General features: G+C 42.4%; 1 long non-coding RNA gene across 1 annotated transcript; it reads right to left on the reverse strand.

Annotated features, from left to right (window-relative positions):
- Positions 1-407: 407 nt before the first annotated feature.
- LOC143838479 (uncharacterized) lies at positions 408-14,588 on the reverse strand. The gene is made up of 3 exons (XR_013231403.1): positions 14,480-14,588; positions 1,008-1,274; positions 408-481 (listed from the first exon to the last, which is right to left on the reverse strand). It is a non-coding gene; the product is annotated as an uncharacterized LOC143838479 (long non-coding RNA).
- Positions 14,589-15,810: the final 1,222 nt, after the last annotated feature.

The following is a 15,810-nucleotide window of genomic DNA, read 5'->3' on the forward strand; positions in this document are numbered from 1 at the left end:
ATACAACAGCCTTCAAACTTTGATGTTTCATGGGAAGGTTAGGTAACTATCTTGTGCAATTCCTGTGCTGAGGAACACACAATCTGGGGCATGGTCATTAGCAGGATCTCTTTTAAATATGTGTTCAGACAAAATATACTCAAAAGAGGCTTACACTTATCAATGTGATTTGGGTTGCTGTTCCCAGTCCCAAGAGAAAACCATCCCATTAGATTAAGACCAAACTTGAGCAGTTAGAAAGATCCACCCAGGTCCTAGCATGAAGCCATAAAACTTTACATTCAGATTAAAATAAAATGTGTTAAACTGCTGCTTGCCACATTTTTTTTCCAATTACGTTTCAATTTAGCTCAATTACTTTCCCATTAGTGTTCCGTGATTCTTTTTTAATTGAAGCTCCATGTTATTGTCTCCTTGATTTCCTTCTGCTATGTGATTCTCTAAGGAGCAGCATAAAGCACTTTCTAGGGAGGGTAGTAATCTGGAAATATAACAAAAGACAGGGTGGTGAATATCTGGTCCCTCTGGAATTTAGAGCAAGAAACTAAGTGATTTTTTTAAATGGGCATTCTGTCATGTGGTATTTGAAAGTTTATACAATTTTATGGATGCAGGTTATATTTTAAATCCTGTGAGAATGATGCCACATTCTACCTTAAGTGAAATTTGTACTGGAAACCTGGTAAGTACAGAGTAAGCCAGAGGAGACTATGAGAAGCCAAGAGAGGACTATGGTAGGTATTGCCCCCCCCCCATCCTGTGGTATTACTACTGGAAGTCTCAACATGTTAGATGCAATACTTTTGACTATGAGCACAAGCTCAGCTATGCAAGAGACTGTCTTGTTGACCAGCCAGAGTGACTCAAGATTCACTCTGCTAAATTCAGGCAATTATAAGTGTGCAAATGAAATTTAGCTCCCAAGAGCAACAGTGTTCCACTAATTTTATGTGGCTGCATAGCTACACAAAAACAATAACCACAAGCTTATAGAAAATTATTGTTACCGATATTCTCTGACAGTGGGATCAATGCACAGATGTGCTCCAATGTTTAGATGACCAATTCTCAGATCTTCAGGTGGAAGTGAGTCTTTGAATTTTTCCATTCAATCCATGCCAAGGCTTCTCAGATGGGGAAACAGGCAGTCAAACTTAAGTTTGAATGTTCCAGTCAGTCTCTGTTACTTGTCTAAGTGAAGACCTCCAACTCCTTCAGTCAATGTGTTGTCAGGATGCACTGGCAATTACTGTTCTTCTCCATATCCTGCATCACTAACAATGTAGAAAAGTCCATGATGCAAGATTATGTCACACAAATAAACAGTTTCTTAATGCATGCACCATACAGAATAGACAATTGTGTGGATGACGTGACTGAAAAGGGGAACCCACTTCAGAGGGTTCTGAGGGCTTAAGGCAAACATAATTTCCAACCTATCACTAACCCAGTGTCTGTACCCTCAGAGTGTTGACTCTTGCTTTTCATGTGGCCTCTGTACAGGTTGAAGCATTCCTTTGGTAGGTTACATTCACCTAAGTTCCACTTTTAGCAAAGCTCCCAAACCTAATAAACCTGCCAGGGGAAAACACAAGAGTTCAGTAAGCTGAAGCTTTCCAGATTCCAAGATGTCCAGCTCACTCCGATCCACATTCTTTACCAATCTGATACCACAGGTATTCACAGCTAAGTGTTCAGACAAAATATGCACACAAGGGGGGAGATTCAAGATTGTGCTGCTAGCCCCGCTTGTGACTTCCCCATGTTGACTGTAAATACCAAGTCTCTACCACTCAAAGGCTCTAAATATGCAACCAATATCTTCAGATTTTTACAGGGTACAGATTGCACATTCTAGTATTTAGGTATGTTAGGATGTGGACCCCTATGAAGAAGATTGCTTCACAAACGGGGCCTGTTCTAATTTGTTCCTCAGTTATCTGTTCCTCAGTCAGCATCACAAAGCCCTTTCACTTGTCATGTAGATGCCTCTTCTCTGTTTTCTCCAGTCACTGTTTTGGATGTTTCTTGGCTACTTCTGGCAGATGCTGGTTGCCAGTTCCTGATTCTAAGCTTCAGTTTCCATATGCTGATGTGCATCAAATGATGATGTGTGCCATGCAAAATGATGTCCACAGTATGTAAACAAGCATGGCAGCAACCACAAACATAGGGTGCATGATACAAGCAACATATCTGGTTGGGTAGTGATTCCCAAAGTACTAAATGAGTAATTACCCTAAAACATAGTATATGTACAATGAACATGCACATGAGTGGCAGAAAGGGACCATATCCACTCACACATGCAGGACCCATCCCTTACATGCATTTGAATGAGCCTATACATGAATGAGCCTATACATGTACAAACTATAACCTTTTTTACATGGAATTGGGCCCCTCAAATAAACAGGCTTGTACAAACAGAAATCGTCATACAGTTTGTATGCACATAGGTTGGTTCAAAAATTGTTACATACATGCAAAAAGAATGGTGAGACTGGTGGGAGAAATCTATTCCCCTCATATGTTCATTCACTGGATACCCATAGAATCCTAACTAAACACAAAGATAGCTTTAGCAACTACCTGCTTCAGATTTAGTTACTCGGCCTTACCATAGCTGGCCAATAGGGTGGCCTAATTAAACCATGTAGTTTTTTCTGCATGAGCTGGCAAAAATGTATTAACAAAATTAATGTGAGATTAGTTATTTGAATACATTGGTCACCCCTGTACAAACTACTGTATTAAGCTCAATTAATTAGCACATATTTAACTTCCCTGCACAAGGAAAATTGATAGTATATCCACATTCTTTACCAATCTGATGCCATAGGTATCTTAGCTAATGTAATGAAAACATACCCTTAAATAGGTGTTACACCTCTCAACATGCCCATGGGTACACTGTCATCACCATGTGTACATACCCACCATGCCATCGGAAAGCCACTGAGAACCAGTTTGAGTACATAAAAACACAGACTCACACCCAACGCCCACAGAGCATAATGAGACCTGGTTCGGTTTTTATCCCATCTGTCATGGATTCTCAGAAAGCTGTATGCCCAGCGGAAGTGCTCTAGTGCTAAAAGCCATGCTGTGCCACTTAGCAGGGGGACATTTTCTGTCTTAGTAACAGCATTCCCAACACCTGCTCCTCGTGAATTGGGCTCCCATCTGAGCATCTGTTAGGACTCTCATCATCTGTTAGGACTCTCATCATTTTTAATACAGCAATCCTAGGAGCTGTACAACTGCTGCCCCAGCCTACCCATCCTCTGATCCTTCAATACCAGACTGGAAGTCTGAAGAATACTTTATGTGATAGAGTGGGAGAGGGATAAAACTAAAGTTGCAAGAATTATTAATAGCAACAGATCTTTTTAGTGGCAGCTCTGAGAGTTAACCTCCCAAGGGAGAGGGAAGATCCCCTCATCTTTACCCTCTGCACACATGCATACAAATACACCACACACATATTCACAGATTCACACATGCATTCTTCTATCAGACTGGAGGAAGAGTTTGGAGGGAAATTTCTCATTGGCCCCTGATGAAAGTCCTATTCACATGTTACAGTGAACATGCATACATTTTGCATGTACATGCATACATCTGTGAGAAGGAGCCAATGCATATTTAGTTTATGAATGAGAGTGGGGAATAGTACCTAGTTAAAGGTGAGGTATGTATCACATGTTCAGTTGCATGTGCTCTAAATGCAACATAAGAATTACTCAACATACTGTCAGGCGCACAGGAAACTCACAACAAAACTTATTCAAAAGAAAAGAGTTTTATTGATTAGCACTATACGCATTGGACTGAAAGTCAAATCTGACCAGAGGCCAGATTTGCCCCAGCTTATCAATACATTTCTCCCGCCCAAAACTTGACAGTTCCCAAGGAGGGGGGTTAGGAGAGAAAAGACATATGTGTTACAACAACAGGATTCCATTCTCCCAGCCTTGAGAGAGGTGACAACAACCCTGTGAGCCCACAACAAGATAAAGGTTAACATAACATCACTACTCTATTTTATAGCTTACAAACTACAAGGCCAGGGCAAGCAGGCGCCAGGCCCAATCAAGCAGTATAACTGACATGGAGGAACTCAGGCTAATTTATGACAGAGATTCTACAATCCTGACACATACATATTTTAAAAATGTTCACTATACATGAATTATATGTGCATTCACTGTAACCTGTGAACAGGACTGGAGAGAGTGCATTTTCTGTCCAGATTTTGCCTATATGAATTCAATAATTGCCACATCAGTCAGAGAAGAAAATACTGAATACCATCCAGAATGGACCATTGCAAAAGCCTGTTATGATTTTCCCTCCATTTTTTTCCCCTTTCTGAGTGAGCAGTCTTAGTGGTCTTTCTTTTTTCCTGAAGAATTTAGGCTATCTCACCCTGTGTAAGATATTTTACTCCTGGCTCAGCCCAGGAACCTGAGGATCACCCTTTAAATTAAATAACTTAAAACGGCATTTGAGATGTTTTTAATTTAAAAATTAACATAATATTTTATTCAACGTATAAGGGAAAGGTCAGGTGAAATCAGGAACTGAAGTTTCTGAGGTAACTCAATATAGATAACTCTGAGGTAAAACCAGTATATGCACAGACTTCAGTTCTTGTGTTTCAAACTAAAGCGAATTTCTTAAGCTATTCACAGTTACTTAAATCTTTATGTTGAGAGGCTTTTGTTCCAGTGTTTTCCTGAATCAGTATGCTGATGACACGTAGCTCTATCTCCTCATGGATGGCCACCCGGAATCCCTCCGGATCCATTCACCAGATGTTTGGAAGCCACGTCTGAATGGCTCGAGCAGAGCTGCCTGAAACTCAACCAAGATGGAGGTGCTTTGGTTGGGTAATAGGGGGCAGAGGAAGAAGTACGCTTACCCATCCAGGTGGGGACACAACTTAAGATTGTGCCCCAGGCAAGGAATTTAGGGGTGACTATGGATACCTCATTAACGCTTGAGAAAATAGCTAGCCAGGCATTTTTCCATCTTCGCCAGGCTCGGCTACTAGAACCCTTCCTGTCCTCTTATCACCTGGCCACAATGATCCACGCAACTGTCACCTCCAGAATAGATTTCTGTAACTCACTCTAAGCTGGCCTGCCTGTGGGCTTGATGCAGAAATTGCAACGGGTGCAAAATGCACAAGCACACCATGGAGGGCCCATATCCAATGAGGCAACTGCATTGGTTGCCAGTTGCTGTCCGGATCCAGTTCAAGATTTTGGTTCTGACCTTCAAGGCCATTTGTGGTCTGGGCCGAGCATATCTGAGGGACCACCTGTTGCCCTGTGCCCCCCCCCCGCGGGGCTCTATGCTCTGCAGGTTCTAATCTATTGGTCGTTCCCGGCCCCAGGGAAGCCCGCCTGGCTGCGACCAGGGCCAGGGCCTTTTCAGTCCTGGCCCCAACCTGGTGGAATGTGCTCCCAGAGGAGCTGTGGGCACTGCGGGATCTTTCGCCATTCCATAGGGCCTGCAAAACGGAGCTCTTCTGCCAGGTCTATAGTTGTGGCAAGGAAGATCAGGGGCCCCCTACATGAGTGGCAGTAGCGATTTACATCAGTGCCCTCGTTTCACCCTCTCCCTGCTAGTGTGTCTTTTTATGGGATTGTTAGACGGGTTATGTGTTCTTTCGCCGCAACTTTCTTTCTGGTTTTTTATGGGCTTTTGTATTGTATTTAATGGATTTTTATGTTTGTTTTAAGGGGTTTTATGGGAAGTTCTTAAAGAAATGGGAATACCAGAGCATCTTATTTGTCTCTTGAGAAACCTATATGCAGGTCAAGAAGCAACACTGAGAACCGGGCATGGAATCACTGACTGGTTCAAAATTGAGAAAGGAGTTCGGCAAGGCTGTATACTGTCACATTGCCTATTTAACTTGTATGCGGAGCACATCATGAGAAAGGTGAGGTTAGATGAGTCACAAATTGGGATCAAGATTGCAGGGAGAAATATCAACAACCTCAGATATGCAGATGATACTATTCTAATAGCAGAAAGCGAAGAGGAACTAAAGAGCCTGTTGACGGGGGTGAAGGAGGAGAGTGCAAAAGTTGGCTTGTAACTCAATATCAAGAAATTGAAGATCATGGCATCTGGCCCTCTCAATTCCTGGCAAATAGATGGGGAAGTAATGGAGGTTGTGACAGATTTTATTTTCCTGGGCTCCAAGATCACTGCAGATGGGGACTGCAGCAAAAAAATTAAAAGACACTTGCTCCTGGGGAGGAAAACTATGGCAAATCTAGACAGCACCCTAAAAAGCAGAGACATCACCCTGCCAACAAAAGTGTGTCTAGTCAAGGCTATGGTCTTCCCAGTTGCAATGTATGGCTGTGAAAGTTGGACCATAAGGAAGGCCGAGCGTCAAAGAATTGAGGCTTTTGAACTCTGGTGCTGGAGAAGACTCTTGGACTGAAAGGTGAACAAACTAGTCAGTCCTAGAGGAGATCAGCCCTGGCTGCTCCTTAGAAGGCCAGATCCTGAAGATGAAACTCAAATACTTTGGCCTCTTGATGAGAAGGAAGGACTCCCTGGAGAAGAGCCTAATGCTGGGAGCGATTGAGGGCAAAAGAAGAAGGGGACGACAGAGAATTGAGGTGGCTGGATGGAGTCACTGAAGAAGTCAGTGCAAACTTAAATGGACTCCGGGGAATGGCAGAGGACAGGAAGGCCTGGAGGATCATTGTCCATGGGGTTGTGATGGGTTGGACACGACTTTGCACCTAACAACAACAATGGGGATTTTAGTCAAACATTGTAACCCGCCTCAAGCCCTTGGGGAGAGGTGGGCAATGAATTTAAATACAATACCAATACCAATACCAATAACAATAATAAATACTCCAGCACACTTTCTTTCTCTGTCTCTTTTGGTTAACAGAATGCTAGTGCACTCTTTTCAGTACCCCTTATCTTTTTAACTGACTCTTAAGGTCTCTAAGACTGTTTCCGCACTGGGAACTTCACTGTCCCAGCTCCCATGCAGGAACACAAATCCAGATGGACAAGGTTCTCTGGGCCAAATGCTCCACCATGCAGGAGCAGGAGGCAGCGGGGCAACTTCTCCCACCTCAAGTTCCAGTCTGCAGCCTGGTGCAGAGCCTCCAGTGTGGAAACAGTATAAAGGCAGTTTCTGACCACACCTAGGGCTAGATTTTCCAGTAGACAAATTAGGCCGAAGCCTAAGGCCACAAAATCTAGGGGGCCTCCAGCCAATATGCATAATATTTTTCACTCTGTCTTAGGCTTTTATACACATGTGGCCATAACATGCTACTCTAAACAACCCTTCAGTAATTTATTCCATGCACTGGTCACTCTTTAAATTTAGTGGGCTGGTTGGATGTTGAATGCTGCTTTGATGCAGCGAACTGTTTTGATATTATCAATGAAATGTATAACTTCTTTTCATCCTCCACAAAGATATGGGCAATTCTAAAATCATTTTTGCAACCTAAGTCTAAAGTGACTAAATATTTGTCAAACACTAGGTGGATGGCACATGGAAGAGCCACAGAGGCAGAAATTACAGTGCTATCACAGATGTCCTCAGACATTTGTACTCTGATGTTAATGGGAAGGGCTACTTGGGAGGGGGGACTCTCTGGCTTTGGATCCTATGGAGGTGCAGAATGCCAGGCTCCAGATGGGAAACAAAGAGAAATGCTGTGTGGCTGTAATTGCTAATAACAATAAACATAAAATAATTCATAAAGTAATTCATAAACTTCAATGAAAATATTTAATTGATAGCAAAATTTGCTTGAAGAACTGAAAACCTTTCAGTCTGTACATTCCTCATTTCAGTTCAATATTAAAGTAAATCAAAATATGTTGTATGTTACAATCAAACATGAAAACATTGGTTGGCAAAGAACTTACCGAGGGTTTCCAAATTACTGCCACTATGTCATCTTTTCTCAACTTTTTTACCATTGAGAAACCCCTGAAATTTGCAGAGTCAGAGTAAAGTGACCTAAAAAACCCGAGAAGATTTATAAATGTGGCATGTGCATTCAGCCCCTAATTAGCAGAAGAGGGATGTTGGGCCTTGGCTGTACATGTGTACACAAACACACACACAGAGAGAGAGAGAGAGAGAGAGAGAGAGAGAGAGAGAGAGAGGATTCCTCCCTTTTTAAATTGCAAACCTTACAATCACCTCTCCATATAGGTCCAAATATAAAGGAAAAGAATCCTATAACAGTCAATGAGCATGTCAAAAGGACTTGAACCATCTTCCTGCAACAGCTTCATCTGCCTGTGCTCTAGCTACATCTCTTTAAGGCAACGGCAATTTGTATAGCTTGGTGCAGTGGTTAAGAGCAGCAGCTTCTAATGTGGTGAGCTGGATTTGATTCCTCTTCCTCTACATCGTGGGTGACCTTGGGCTAGTCACAGGCCTGTTAGAAACTGTTCTCTCATGATCATCTTGCTAACATTTCCCAGACTAAAAAGAAAGAAAATAGAAGCAAAGAAAGAAAATAACAGTACATTTTTCTTAAAATTCCTGCTTATTCTACAAAATGTTGACAAAGTTTGGTTATTACAAAAGTTTAATGATAACATTTATGCTTTTTCGGGGGGGGGGGTCACAAGTGGAATAGCCTAGGGCCATTCTTCATCTAAATCTTGCATTGACCATACCAGACCACTGATTTCCACACTCTTCAGAGCTAACTCTCTGCTTGACTGGGTAGAGAATTCTCTTCTCTCTCTAGGGCCCCTTCCATACTGGCATTGGCACTTTGGACTGCCACTGATACTTTGCAATGGGGCAGTAAGTCCCACCTCTTTCCACGTACAGATGGGGGAAGATTTTTCCAGACATACCTGTGTTTAAGCTGCACGGAGCTTGAATTGAAATATTCCATGAAATATATTAGGCCTCCAACTGTATCAGAGCCACCCTTTCAAGGAATGTTCATTTATCTCCCTGGTCCATGATATTCCAGAGCAGGCAAGCTTTGCAGAATTAAGCTTTAGGAGTTCTTTACTGCCATTTATTCTTGTGAAGGAATGGATTTTCAAGCCTTTCCCTATTCCTTCTGACTGGACCCCTCTGCTTAGCAGCACACTATTTCCCTTACTCCCCTAGGATACCCAAGGATGCCAATTACAAATTGGGTATCCACTAAATGCCCCCAATGATTTTAGGAGTTTTTCCTGTCTGGCACTTCATACATGTTTTGCCATTTAAAGGCCCTGGCTAGTTCCATGTCTTCCACAATACTTTTACAAGCAAGCACAGCGCTTGTAGAAACATGAATCTATTCCTGTGGTGATCTATTGCAACTTTGCACTTTAAAGCTGCTGTGCTCCAGGGATCATTTGTACACTGCTATGGGGAGCAGTTGATCTATAAAGCTGTCTATAAATCAAAGAAAGAAGACAAGTAAGCAAACTATGGTGTGATTTACACAAAAAAAACCTCCTTTTTCTTTATTTCAAAAGATTTTAGGATTTGTCTAGATAAATAATCTGAAACAATATAAAGTTACTAGTAGGTTATGATACAAAATGAGACTATACGGCTAAGAGTTGATTGTTAAACAGAGCAGCTATTTCCTATCAGAATATAACAATTTCTCACTAGTACAGACTTTAAAACTTAATTTTACTTGCCATACAGGGCCATAGAAACCATATATAGCATCACAGCTCCTCAACCTACCATCTTTGCAGAAATACATAAGTGTTTATGTATTATAGCAAACTGCAAGTTGATAGTGTAGTTTTTTCTAGTTCAGCCACTGGGTTTCTGAGAACAGATTCAGAAAGCAGCCATATTGATCATCAGTAGAACAGCTACATTCAAACCCCGTAGTACCTTAGAATCCAAAGATATACACACTTTTCCCTCATCCAGTATAAGGAATATGTCAGACAAAGAGAGCTTTGACTATTGAAAGTTTATACCCCAAAAATCTTAGTCTTCAATGTGCTACTGGACTCAAAGTTAGTGTCTCCCTGAAGATACTATTCACATGGCTTGATGCTTGAAAGCAAAACTGACAGAAGATTTGGTGGTGAAATACCTGCAGAATTTCAAAGAGTACCAGGGGAGTTTTGATAAGGTTTAGTGACATTCCTCAGAAGGCCATGTAGTAGTGCTGAGGTTACTGCTGCAATGCAAAGCAAGTGTGGAGGTACCTTCTCAGACAGACTTCTGCCTCACCCTTATGGCCAGTACGATGTGCATGAATAAATGATTTAAATAAATAAATATATCCCACCCCATTAGTACATAGGTCTTTTATGAGTTTCTAGAGAGATCTAGTATGGAACCTGCACCAGACTTCGAAACACACACATAAAATGGCTTTCTACATACACCAGCTGTATATGGAAGTATGTGTGTATCATATGTCAGTGATATAAACATGTTGCTCTGCATGCTGGCCCCACATTTAATTCCTAAGTCCCATCTCCAGCTAAACCATGTCAGAAGCAATGTCTAGGAAAGATATCTGCCTGATAACTAGGAGAACTAATGCCTATCGAGCAGATAGCCCAGGGTCAGCAGTTGTCTTTGTGTATATAAGGCTGTTGTTTTTATTCATGTGGTATGTCAAAAGGTTTCTTTCAGACCATTTTAGAAATTAACAGTGCAGTCCTTAGCAGAGTTTCACCTTTCTAAACCCATTAACTTAAATGGGATTGCACCAAGAGACCCTGTTAACGCTTTGAGTGTGGCTGGATTCAGTGGTTAAAACATGACCTAGGGATAGAGAGTTCTTAGAAAAGTGATGCAGCAGATACCAAGTAATGTATATTTAAGTTCAGTATCACAGGAGAGGAGTTTTCCTCTTTGAGCCATTCTGAAGAATGCAGACTAAAGGATCATTACTTCTCTCTACTTTCTCAATTTTTCTCCATTTTTTAAACTTTAATGGTTGTGCTAAGCAATGAAAGTGATGAAGTGACAGTCAAGAGAAGATTAAATAAAAACTATGGTCTGAAACATGCACACACACACATAAGCACAAGCTTTGTGCTTTAGATACTGTATTGGACCCTGTCCCAAAGTAAGGTTTTAAAATCTGTTTCAGATTCACCTCTTAACTGCAGGTTAATTAGGAAACTAGCCTTACACTGCGGAATACCAATGGTTAATGAATCAAAGCTTAATAGATGTGATTGTAATGTTAATGTATGCATTCATTCTTCAGGAGCCAATCACACAATGGACCTCTATGAACCATCCAGTGTGGTCCACGGTCCCTGGAAGGAACATGGAGCAAAAGAACTTTCTGTTGCCAAACAACCGGATGCTCCTGTTTGGGGCTCCTATTGGGATTTGGCAACTGTCCACAGCACCAATCCAGTGGGGGGAATCCCAGCTGACAAAACCCACCCATGTTCTGTAGGAGACACACAAACAAAGCAAATCCTTTAAACAAAATTAACCTCACACCCCAAACCATTCTGGGCTTTCCTGCATATGCCCAGGGGTGAATAGCAGCACATACGTCTGGCTGCGTGTCTTTCGAGCAAAAAAAAAAAAAAAAGAGGAAATTCAGATGCACATCAGGACCCCAGCCTACCTACCTTGCCAATCTCTTCCCCCAGGCACACCACTTTGCTGTAGAGCTCTGCCTCCATTGCAAAGCTGACCTCCAGCACAATCTCTTGTGAGACAAGTCTGTAGCAGGTTGTGTTGGCCAGGTACCATATAACTATGGCCACCCTCTTCTCCACTGTGATGGGGAGGCACATGTTGGTTATCTGGTGCTGCAGCCTCCCTGTGATAATGGAGACAATCTTCCCAAAGGTGCCATTGGACATCCTGAAGTTCAGGATCCATTTGTTGTCACTCCAAGTGGCCAGGACAAAGTTCTCTCATCAGTCAGTGGTTCTCCTGTCCACCCACATCTCCTTTGTAAGAGGAAGCCACCTTCGCCTTGCAGCTTTCCTAGACTTTAGTGAGATCCTAATGTACTGGCTGTGCTGGGCACACCTGAAGATAGGTCTGTGAGGAGTCCACTTGCACCATAGCTAGATCACCCTCTCATAGAAAAGAGCTGTGTCCTCCCTGATCCGAGCAAGGGCGGCAGTAATTAGTTGGATGATGGATGCCACCTGAGCCAGCATGGTCGTCAAGTGATTCTTCATTGTAAATGAAATAGCCACTCTCAAGAAACAAAGGACAATGGTGGAAAAGTTTGCTGCTTGTCAGGCTTATACAGGTAACATGGGGGGGGGGGGTTCGAGGTGGGGATGTTCAAATGGCCCCAAACCTCTGCTGAGATGGGATTGTTTGCCACCAGTGATTGACAGGCCAAGGAGTGGTTAGTAAAGAATGCATTGCTCTCTCTTCTGCCTTCTCCCCTGGCTTGTAAGGAGTGGGAAAAGCGTGATGTGGTGGCTGATAAGCACAGGATGGCTTTCCTGCATGGAGGATCGCAAAGGCAAGATTTACAATCCCACATTTGTGAACCAGAGGCCATGCATGTTTTAGCCCTCTATGTGGAAATGTTCAAAGAGTTCACCTGAGGATTACAAAGTTATTTAGCAAACATTCTGAACCACCCTTGAGTCATGTGGATTTCCATTTAATGTGCACATCTTGAATAGTTGTTCACTGTGACTCAGAGCCTACTGCTATAGTCCGTGTCAAGAAAAATTAAATTCACATGAGGTGGCAGATGTGCAGGGATACCAACAATATGTAACTTCCCTCAACCCTCCTTCTCCTTCTTTATATAAATGCCCGTTTTCACGTCATAATGTTGCAAGGTGAGAAAAACTGCATGTGCCAAAATTCTACCTTCATCCTCTACCAAACCTAAAGTTGAGGCCCATAGATCAACAGCAAAACTGGCCTGTCTATGCAGAAATCATATAGGAAATAACACCTAGATGCCAAATATCTGTATCAGCACAGCACTTCCCCCACACACATTAAAGAGAGATTGGCTGCTGCTGTGGTTTTAATGTAAATTTTAATAACAATAATTTTAATGTTTTCATTATATGTTTTAACTTATTGTATTAAAATTTCGAGCCACCCTGACCCTTTGGGGAAGGGCTGCTGTAGTTTTGGTTGACTCTTTAGTGGCAAAATGATTAGGTACATAGACATGATTACTCCTAAACACCCTGTCCCCTGGATTAGGACCTGTTTGATTAGATTTTGTAGAGGAGCTGGAGGAGATGAAATGGCAAGAAACCAGCGTGGTCACTGTTGCTGATGACAAGCACTTTATAACACCTTCCACCATGGAATTCTTCTTGATCGATATCAGAAGACTACAAACCTCCAAAGAATGCATGAATTGCTTCAAAATGAATTGCTTATTTCTTCAGGGTGCCTTTAAAAATATAGACATACATACATCTACATTAACAGGTTCAGAAATATGTAGTCACAATTGCATATCTGTCCAAGTTCAAAGCTTGAGCTTTTCAGAGCTTGAAAGCAAAGGAAAGTTGGTCACAATTATAGAATCATAGAGTTGGAAGGGGCCATACAGGCCATCTAGTCCAACCCCCTGCTCAACACAGGATCAGTCCTAAGCATTCTAAAGCATCCAAGAAAAGTGTGTATCCAACCTTTGCTTGAAGACTGCCAGTGAGGGGGAGCTCACCACCTCCTTAGGCAGCCTATTCCACCCCTGAACTACTCTGACTGTGAATTTTTTTCCCTGATATCTAGCCTATATCGTTGTACTTGTAGTTTAAACCCATTACTGCGCATCCTTTCCTCTGAAGCCAATGGGAACAGCATCCTGCCCTCCTCCAAATGACAACCGTTCAAAAACTTAAAGAGGGCTATCATGTCCCCTCTCAACCTCCTTTTCTCCAGGCTGAACATTCCCAAGTCCCTCAACCTATCTTCATAGGGCTTGGTCCCTTGGCCCCATATCATCCTCGTCGCTCTCCTCTGTACCCTTTCAATTTTATCTACGTCCTTCTTGAAGTGAGGCCTCCAGAACTGCACACAGTACTCCAGGTGTGGTCTGACCAGTGCCGTATACAATGGGACTATGAAATCTTGTGATTTTGATGTGATGCCTCTGTTGATACTGCCCAAAATGGCATTTGCCTTTTTTACCGCTGCATCACACTGCCTGCTCATGCTTAGTTTACAATCCACAAGTAGTCCAAGGTCTCGTTCACACACAGTGTTACCTAGAAGCGTATCCCCCATCCAGTAGGCATGCTTTTCATTTTTCTGACCCAGATGCAGAACTTTACACTTATCTTTATTAAATTGCATCTTGTTCTCATTTGCCCATTTTTCCATTGTGTTCAGATCTCGTTGAACTCTGTCTCTATCTTCCGGAGTATTTGCCAGTCCTCCCAATTTGGTGTCATCTGCAAACTTGATGAGTAGTCCCTCCACCCCCTCATCTAGATCATTAATAAATATGTTAAAAAGTACCGGGCCGAGCACCGAGCCCTGAGGTACCCCGCTACTCACCTCTCTCCAGTCTGATGAAACACCATTGACAATTCTTGTCTGGGAGACTACCAAGGAAGACCAGGGGGCTTCTTTGCAGAAGAAGGCAATGGCAAACCACCCCTGCTCATCTCTTGCCTTGAACACCCCATGGATGGCATCACCATGAGTCAATTTATTTATCTTTTATGTTTATACCCCACCCTTTCCCAGAGGTTCAGGGTGGCTTGAGAGCACATTATTCATTCATTTTTCTATGGAATTGAAAACTTTGCCTAAAACATGAACCTTTTTCATCTCTTCAATATTATTTGGAGAAGTAAGGGGACCATTATTCTCATAATGTCTCTCTGGCACAATGGTTAACAAAGGAAGTGAATAGAACATGGGCTCAGGGCAATGGGGAAGGCTGGAAGTGACCATCTTCATTAGGGAATGTGAATTGGGCTGGCTGAAACCATTTCACAAATGAGTTGGTGACTAATGTGCAACAAGGGGCAAGCTTTATACTCAGACTCAGCAGTGATAAAGAGCTACTTAATGCAGACCTGTTCTTCGCTCACTGCCCTCTTTTGCTGGCTCCCTTTGTTTTCAGCCTCCTGGGCCCCAGCTTTGCTTCTAGCTAATGCTTCTACTGGCAAGTTCTCTTCAAAAGATTGCTTTCAGTTGCAGCAAAAGAATAAACTAGGCACTGGAAGCTGGGATGAAAGATTAAAGGAAAAGGCAGAGAGGGCATAAAAAGGGTTAAGGAATGGGAGATTAAAAGTATTGGGGGGGGGACCAGACAGAGAGGAAACAGGGTGGAGGGATCCAAGATGAGTGGTAATCTAAAGAAAGGGGGAAGAATTGGAAAAGCTTTTGGTTATTCTGTCACATGCAACCAAATATTTTGATAAAGACAAACAAGCAACTTGCCAAGGATGCCCAAAGAAATCCCCAGGTGCCTCAGTATTGGCTAGAAAGCAATGGTTTGTGTACTATGAAGAAAATCAAACTCTCTGCCAAGTTCCTACAAATTCAGCACCAAGAACAGCCCTTTGTAAACTGCAGAAATAAACCCATTACACATATTAACATATTTTGCGTTATTTTCCACCTTCTGCTTGCCATAAGGAGAGACAGCCTAAACCCTCATCCTGCTTTCAGCTTCCTGCTCTGGCATCTAAAATTCCACCCAAAACTATCAGTACAGTAGAAGGAGGGAAGGAAAGAAGAAAGGAAACTGTCATGCTGCACTCAGTTACCCTTATTTAGGTGTAAAGACACAGTCCTCAGCTCAACCCTGCCTTGAAAACTCACCAGGACATGTTGCCTAGAGTTATCAGGTCCTCCCTGGCTATTGACAGGGGATA

This window comes from Paroedura picta, chromosome 1 (genome assembly GCF_049243985.1).
Source record: "Paroedura picta isolate Pp20150507F chromosome 1, Ppicta_v3.0, whole genome shotgun sequence".
NCBI classification, from domain to species: Eukaryota; Metazoa; Chordata; class Lepidosauria; order Squamata; family Gekkonidae; genus Paroedura; species Paroedura picta.